This window comes from Vigna umbellata, chromosome 2 (assembly GCF_029865625.1).
Source record: "Vigna umbellata cultivar VRB3 chromosome 2, Vumbellata_1.0, whole genome shotgun sequence".
NCBI classification, from domain to species: Eukaryota; Viridiplantae; Streptophyta; class Magnoliopsida; order Fabales; family Fabaceae; genus Vigna; species Vigna umbellata.
In genome coordinates this window covers 16,581,255-16,590,344 of record NC_142166.1, presented here as the reverse complement: position 1 = coordinate 16,590,344, position 9,090 = coordinate 16,581,255, and positions in this window count along the sequence as shown.

The window sequence follows — 9,090 nt, the reverse complement described above, 5'->3', positions numbered from 1 at the left end:
CTAAGAAGAAGAGAAGTGGTGTCACGGAAGGGTTTTTGTTAATTTCAATTGGAGAAAGGTAGATGTCTCGGCTTGGGAGAAGAGCAGAGTAGGCGTGTGTCACGGCATGGAGAGAGCACATGTCACGGCTGGAAGCTTGAAGCACGTGGTGTCCTTGTAGTAGGGGTAATGGATGTTGGAATTGGAGAATGGTGTCACGGTCTGGATGTGATTTGTTTTTAGCATATTCAGCCTTCATTTTCTTTTAAGGGAAAAACATTGAATGATGGGACGTTTGGCAGTAGTATAGCAATGTAATCCTTTTATTTATTTGAGAAAGGAGAAATCAATTAGGAAGAAGTGAAATGGTGTAGGGGAATGTGAGCTGGAGGCGTGATTGGAAGCGTGATTGGTAGGAAACAATACATTTTTTTTATTTGGAGAAAGCCCGAGACGGTGATTGATGATGGAGAAGGGGGCACTAATCTCAATCTTCATTCAAGTGGAATAGAAAGCACATGCGGGATGGCTTTTGACACGCACAAGGTTACGTGGAGTTTAGGAGATGGGACGTGCTAAGGGAATGGACAGCAGCTCACGGGATTTTTTTTTTCTTGGATAGTGAAGCACTTGGTGTCACGTTTGGTGCAGCACGCTCAAGGGATTAAAGTTTCTTTTATTTAATTCAAGCTACACAATATTGGATGAAGCAGAGTAGTGCCAAGTGGTTTTAGTTTTCCTACTACTTCAAGTATTTAATGTTAAATGTTCTTTAAGCATTCATTTCAATTGCCTGCTATTTTCATGTTTGCATTTAATTGTGTAGATCAATGTTGCACTTTTAATTTGATTTAAGCACTTTTCATTTTAATGTCCTCTATTTTTCGTAGTTGTGATATTTTAGTTACGATGTTAGCTTAAGTGACCTGTCATTTTAATTTTGTGTTTATATCTGTGTTTACATCCGTGCTTATGTTAGTGTTTTAATTTAGTTTACTCACATTCACAAAATCTTCAAAAAAAACCCCCCACTACGTGTTGATCTGAGACTGAACCCAATTTGGTCCTTGAGAGACGACCTAGGAGTCACTTCCTAGTCTATACTGCATTCTTTCATGCACAACTTTTGTTGGGAGGTGCGACCCTCTCATCAAGGAATATGCTAATGTTTTTCCTGAGGAGGTACTAGGTTTGCCGTCGAGTCGTGAAGTGGACTTTGCAATAGATCTGATGTCGGGTGCAGGGCCAGTATTTGTAGCTCCATATCGTATGGCTCTAGCAGAGTTAGCAAAGTTGAAGAAGCAGATTGAAGATTTGTTAGAGAAGAAGTTCATCAGACCAAGTGCGTCTCCACGGGGTGCGCCAGTGCTGCTAGTGAAAAAGAAAGACGGAAGCTCAAGGTTATGTGTGGATTACCGGCAACTTAATAAAGTCACTATCAAGAACAGGTACCCGTTGCCAAGAATTGATGATTTGTTAGACCAGCTGAAAGGAGCTGGAGTGTTTTCAAAGATTGATCTACGGTTAGGATATCATCAAATTCTTGACAAGCCTGATGATGTGCAGAAGACAGTGTTTCGCTCACACTATGGGCACTACGAGTATGTTGTAATGCCTTTCGATGTGACGAATGCTCCAACTATATTCATGGACTACATGAATCGTATCTTTCGTTCTTGTTTGGATAAGTTTGTCGTTGTATTCAGTGACGATTGATAACAGTTGAAAAACTGTTATTTTCATGCTTAAAAGTGATACTAAAAGCAACCTTTAGACTTAGAAACTAGCTTGAAATCATGCATTTTGTTTATATTTTCAGAAATAAGAGAGCTGGACAGGTTTATGCTTGATTTGAGTGTTTTTGTGCAGGTTTTGAGGTGAATTTGGTGAAAGAAGTGAAGAATAAGAGAGAGGACATTAGAAAAGACAAGAAAGAGTGCAAAAAGGAGAAGTCGAAGGCACCGCTCAGCGGCAAACTACCGCTGAGCGGCACTCAAGAGGTGGCGTTGGAACCGCTGAGGGGCAAATGGCCGCTGAGGGGAAGAAAGAAGACGCGTAACCACCGCTGAGCGGTAAATGGCGCTGAGCGGCACTTTTTGGGCTTGGGCTTTTATAATCTTTTGTAACTCTAGATTAGTATTTAAGGGCTTGCACGTCCTTTAGTTAGTATCTTTGGCAGAAACGAGGCAAACACTCTCTCTTTCACCCCTTTGAAGGAGGATCTTGGATGCTCAGGCTACCTCTTCACCTTTATTGGGTTTATTCTTTCATACTTTCATTGTTATTCATCTAGGTTCACCATGAATATGGTGAACTAAACCTTGTATGTTTGTTGGGGAATCAATGTAATCTCTTGAAGCTCTCATATATGGATTTGTTGAATACATCTTTGAATTAAGACATATGCTTTCTTTTCATCATTAGTTAGGGTTTTTCCTCTTTGCTCAATGCTTGCATTGTTTAACTCATTCTAATGCATGATTATTGGTTTTGTTGATACGGACACGTACGGGGAAATCTAGATCCGGGGAATTTCTCCCAATATTTTACTGACAATATTATATTGGTTGCCTTAAGCTCCTGCGGTAATGAACTAATCATTAGGAATGCTAGGAATTGTATGAACTATTTGATTAGGGAGAAGCCATCTAGAATGGTACATTAGTGAGTGGCATTAACAATGATGATTTGAATGTTGAATTCCTAAAATATATGAGAGTGGATGAGATGAAATTGACCCCCAACAACATATTCATTCATATATTCCATTGAAAGTGTTTATCTTTTATCTTTGCCATTGATCAATTCATGCATACATGTTTATTTTCTGTCTTGCATTTTAAACCCAAATATTTCGTTCGTAAGTCTTAGTTAATCAAGAAACCACATAACTAAACTAGGCCGTGAGTCCTTTGGGAAGAACGATACTTGGTCTTACCAAGTTTTATTACTTGAACGATTCGGTCATACTTGCCGATTGTGAAACAAGTTTGTGACATCATATTTTGGTGCTTACAAATTTGTCCATCAAGTTTTTGGCGCCGTTGCCGGGGACTCGTGGTTTAACTGGTTAATTTGTGTGATTATTGATTATCTTTGACTTATTTTTTTTATTTTATTTTATTTTAAATTTCGAATTTTTTATTTTATTTTATTTTATTTTTCTGTTTATATTTTTCTGTTTGTATTTTATTTGATTTTATTTGATTTTTTCTGTTTTCTGTTTTTCTGTTTTCTGTTTTTATTTTCTGTTTTTTTTATTTTATTTTTCGGTTTTTATTTGATTTTATTTTATTTTTTTTTAGATTAGATTTTATTTTATTTTATTAGATTTTATCTTTTTATCTTTTTAGGTTAGATTTTATTTTATTCTTATTCTATCTTTTAGGTTAGATTAGATTTTATTTTATTTTATTAGATTTTATTTTTTAGATTAGGTTTTATTCTATTTTATTTGATTCTATCTTCTAAATCTTTTATCTTCTTATATCTTTTCAATCTTTATTTTCTTCTATATCTTTTTGTGCTAACAAATCTTTTCTAGGGTTTTGTTTTCTTGTGCATGCAGAAGGCAATTCGAACTAGAAGTAAGAAAACAACAGAACCACTACTTGAAGGACTAGACGAGAGTAGAAGGAGGAGAAGAATCAGAACGTCCAGAGAACTTTTCCCTTCTCCTGAAACTCTCCTACAATCATCACCACAAGGTTCTGTTCACAGCACAGGGAGTATGGAGAACAATAATAATGCTAGAAGAACTCTTGCAGATTATACTAATCTTGCTGGACCTCAGCACTTCAATAGCATAGCTCGACCTAGAGTCAATGCAGCCAACATGGAGGTCAAACCAGCATTAATTCAACTGGTAAAGAGTAATCAATTTACTGGGTTATCACATGAAAGCCCATATGAGCACCTTACAACATTTAATGAGATCTGCAACACGGTCAAGATCAATGGGGTGCCAGACGAAGCTATCAAACTTAGCTTGTTTCCTTTCTCATTGGGAGGCAATGCTAAGCTTTGGTTGAACTCTTTTCCAGAAGAAAGTTTCACAGAATGGGAAGCAGTGGTTGCAAAGTTTTTGAATAAATACTTCCCACAATCTAAAGTGACTAAGGGAAAGCAAGAGATATCTTCATTCAAGCAGGGCATGGAAGAATCACTTGGACATGCATGGGATAGGTATAAAAGCTTGTTACGTAAAACTCCCACGCATGGCTTTGAAGATCAAGAAGTAGTCCTAACTTTCCTTGGAGGGCTTGGTTCACAAACCAAGATGATGCTGGATGCCTCAGCTGGAGGCAATATCAAATGGAAAACTCCAGAGGAAGCAACTGAAATTATTGAAAATATGGCTACAAGTGATAATGAGCTTCACAATGAAAGAGGCGCCCCTATGCAACAGAAAGGGGTTCTTCAATTACAAACCCATGATGCTCTGCTAGCACAGAATAAGATTCTAACTCAACAGCTGGAAACTCTGACCAAAACTCTTGCTTCACTACCTAAAGAGTTAAAATCTGCTGCACAGGTACAAACCCAGTTGTGCGAATTGTGTGGAGGTGATCACATCAATGGCCAGTGTGCTTTTCCAGTAGAGGCCTTGGAGGATGTTAACTTCATGGCTAATCAGTTTCCATACCGTCAAGGGAACTATAATCAGGGTTGGAAACCACATCCAAGCATTGACCAAGGACAAGCTGGGCAGGCTAATCAGTTTAATAAGCAGCAGCAGCAACCAACTTTGTGGCAACAATTATCTATGCTTAATGACAGATCAACAAAGTTGGAAGAAACTCTTCAGCAATTCATCCAGAAAACTGAATCTTCTCAAAAGAGCACTGAAGCTGCTATAAAGAATCTGGAGATTCAGATGGGTCAGATCACCAAGCAATTGGAAGAAAGACCCAACAGAAACTTTGGGGCTAATACTGAGGTTAACCCCAGAGAAGAGTGCAAAGTGGTCAAGAGTGTAAATGAAGAGATCATTGAGTTGGAAGAAGATGAAACAGAAGAGAGAAGAGAAGAAGAAAGAAAGGACACTTTTCCTTTTCTAACAAATCAGGAGAAACCAATGAATTTCACAGATTTATTCAAAATGGTTGATAATGAAGCTCCTTGGGAACAAATTCTACAGAAAATAGCAGTTTACACCAAATCAGATGAAGGAACCTCTACAAAAAGAAGACGTAAAGAGGATGAGGAAGAAAAGTGTATAACTGTTAAGAAAGAATCATTCCCACCAAAAGCAGCAGATCCAGGCAGTTTTTCTATTCCTTGCATTATAGGGAAGAAAAAGGTAAAGAAAGCTCTCCTTGATTTAGGCTCAAGTGTTAACTTGATGCCTTATTCTCTATTGGAGCAAATTGGCCATGTTGAAATAAAACCTGTAAAGGTTAATCTTGTAATGGCTGATGGATCTTCAAAGGAGCCATGTGGGATTGCAGAAGACATTGTAGTTTGTGTTGGCAAACTTCAGTTCTTGGCAGACTTTGTGGTGATGAAGATGGAAACTGAGAGAATACCTTTCATACTTGGAAGGCCGTTTATGAAAACGGCTAGGGCTATCATTGATGTGAATGAAGGTATAGTGGTTCTCCAAGACAGAGAGGAGAAAGTGGTGGTGGATGTGTTCAAAGATGAGATACAAGCAAAGGAGGAAGAAGCCAGTTATAAAGCTGCATTTCGAGATGCACCCATAACTAGAGGTAAAAATAAAAATCTTAAGGTTTCTGATAACCATTGTTTGTATTTTCAGGCACCCAAGGTAGAAGAGATTGGAAAAGGAGAAGAAGTTCCTAGAGACTGGAAAAAATTAAGACTCCAACTTGGCACACCTGTAAGACTCAAGAACAAGTTGTGGGTTATTAAAGGCTTTAAAGAGAAGGAGATGGTAGAGATAGAGTCTCCATATTCTAGAGAATCTAAGACAGTCCAAAGGAAGCAGTTGAAAGGTTGGTGGAAGGACTACGTCAACTATAAAGAAGATGGAACGTGAGCTTTAACAGGGTCAAGCTAGTGACGTTAAAGAAGCGCTTGCTGGGAGGCAACCCAGTGGATTTACAAACTTTTGATTTGGTTTTGTAATTTATAATTTGTGAATATTATTCTGGACATTATTTTGTTGGATCTAGCATCTACTGAAGGATGCTAGGTGATTAAGTATCTACTGAAGGATACTAAGTTTGTAACACCTACTGATGGGTGTTGGTGAGAAGATTTTGCACCTACTGATGGGTGCTGGTAAGTTTGAAACACCTACTGATGGGTGTTGGTGGATTTTGGGTCAGGCTCGTGACGTTAAACAAGCGCTACCTGGGAGGCAACCCAGTTGATTGATTGTTTTCTGTTTGTTTATTTTTAGGGTTTGCATAAGCATTTTTAACATTGAATTGCAGGGAACCTATGAGGGGTATGCTAGGAAGGCACGTAGGTCAAGAAAAGAAGGAGAAGGGCACATCACGAAAGTGCCGCTGAGCGGCATTTACCGCTGAGCGGTACTAACGCAGATGGGCTTAAGTTCCCCTTAGCGGAACCCGAGCCCATTGGGGTATTTTTAAACCCTAAGCTGCGCGTTTTTACACTCTTTCAAGTTCTTCTCTGCATAAACACTTCCACACCTCTTCTCCTAGGTTTTCCACATCTTTCTACTCTTCCCTCTTTAGAAGATTTCTCTTCCACTCACTTTTATACTAGTGTGCCATCAAAGTTTGGGGTTGGAAGAGAGCATTCTAGTTTGGAAGCATTCTCATATCATCTAGCATCTCCACCCAAGTAAGTAAAATGCATTTTGTTCATTCTAGGGTTCTTGAATTTGAATGTGATTGTCAAAGCATGAATACTTAGGGGTTTTAGTTTCTATGCATGATTTGATGATATATTTGATGTTTGAACCGATTAAACTGCTTGATTATGAACTGGAAAACTGAAAATTGCATTTGGGTGGAGTTAGGACTGTTTTAAAAAGAAGATTTGCAAAAATCTGCAGATCACCGCTGAGCGGCATTTACCGCTGAGCGGCACTCTGCCAGATTTGCTTTTTCTGGTTTTTGCGTGTTGGAATGTGGCGCTGGTGGCGCTGAGGGGAAATTCTGGCCCTCAGCGGTGGTTTAGCTTCGAAAGGAGTTGTGTTCTGTGTTTACTAATGATTAACATCATGTTCTGTGGTTTTGGATTTATGTTTGAATGCAGGAATGGCATCCTCTTCAGGAAAGAGATTGAAAACCATGGCAACCAAGAGAAAGGAAAAGGAACCAGAGCAGCCCCATAATGGCAGGTTCCTCTCTAGGAAACATGAGAAGCACTTTAGGGTGGTTCAGGACAGGAGACTTCTAATGGAGAGAAAGGTTGGAATGATACCTAACTTTGCTCCTCAATTTGGAGAGCAAGTGTTAGGGAATGATTGGGGGAAGCTAGCCACTTATCCATCACCTGCCAACATAGCTGTGGTGAAAGAATTTTACACCAATGCAAAGAAGATTGGTGATTATCCAGCTGAGAATTATTTGGGCTATGTTAGAGGCCATGCTATCAGGTATGATCCTGACTCCATAAATAACTTTCTGGATACTGTGTGGGCTGGTGAGCAATGCCAGTTTGCTCTTAGCATGGAGGAAGGTGCTGATTATGAGGATGTGGAGAGAGTATTGTGTATACCTGGAGGACACTTCCAAAGGAATAGATCTGGCTCAGTGGTTAACATTAGGAGGACAGATTTGACTCCCCTTGCAAAGTATTGGATGGCGTTTTCTCATGCCAACATTCAGCCATGTTCACATGTGTCAGATATTACTCTCAGCAGGGCACTATTCATCTACTGTGTTATCAGAAACTTGAATGTTAATATTGGGCAGGTGATAGCTGATGAGATTAGTGTGTGTGCTAACACCTCAAACAACAAAGCACCACTGGGACATCCTTCTTTGATCACTCACCTTTGCAAGCTAGCTGGGGTGGACACTTCTGTTCCACCATTTGAGAGGCCAAGAAAAGCTATAGATGAAGCCTATTACAGACAGTACTGTGGAGGTGAGGAGGCAGCCCAGCCAGTTCCACCACGCCAGGCTCGTAGAGAGAGAAGGCCAGCACAGGGCAGGACTTCTGCTGATACTCATGAGGCAGAACCATTCCAGATGAGGGACATGTATATGTCTCTTATAGGTGCTCAGTTGCAGTCCATCCACAGAGGGCAGGTGGCCACGGCTGAAATGATAGTGGGGATGTATGATAACCCTCCAGCACACAGGTGGACTATGGATGAATTCCATAATGTGGTAGCTTGGCCAGAAGAACCAGTATATGGAGGAGCTGGAGCAGCTGAAGCTTCAGCCAGAGATATGGAGGAAGATGAAGCAGAGGAGGAGGATGCATTTGATGAAGATGATGATGAAGAGGAAGAGGAAGATACAGAGAGCTCGGACTGATGAGGAGCTGAGATAGCATTTACTGATGAATGCTATCATATGATTATGCTTTTATGGTTTAAGTTTTCTGAACTTATTTGTTTTTGTTTTTAGATTAGGGTTTGATGTACTCTATTGAACACCTGGTTTGTTATGATGGTTTGCTATTAACTGTGATTGTGTGATAAGTAATGCTTAATGATGCTTATTGATTGATTGATGTTGAGATGATGTGCACATTAAAATGCTTATACAGGTGATTCACAAGCTTTGTGAACAAATGCATAATATCATGATTGTGATTGTGAAATTAAGCAGGATGTGCATGTCAAATGTGAATGAGCTTATATGTGAGGTTTTGAGCTCCAGAGTTGTTATTGTTGAATGCTGTTACTTTGAAAGCATGAATGACTTTACCCAGGTTTTCTATGATTGAATCAATTGCTTGTTTTGCATCATATGATCAAAGGCCGTGTTTTTGAAACCCTTTTTATTGGCCAAATTCATAAAGTTAGCCTCCTAAAAGAGAACACGTTGTGTTCTATCCTTTGAACCCTTAGCCTTAAATATACACTGAACACCCTTGATTGAAAATCTTTACCTTGAGTTAAGTAGAAGATCTTGTGTGGTATTGTTAACTGTTCAAGTTTGGGGTTATTGGGGAAACATGAAAAAGGAAAAAGCATTGAGCTAAGAGCTAAAAAGT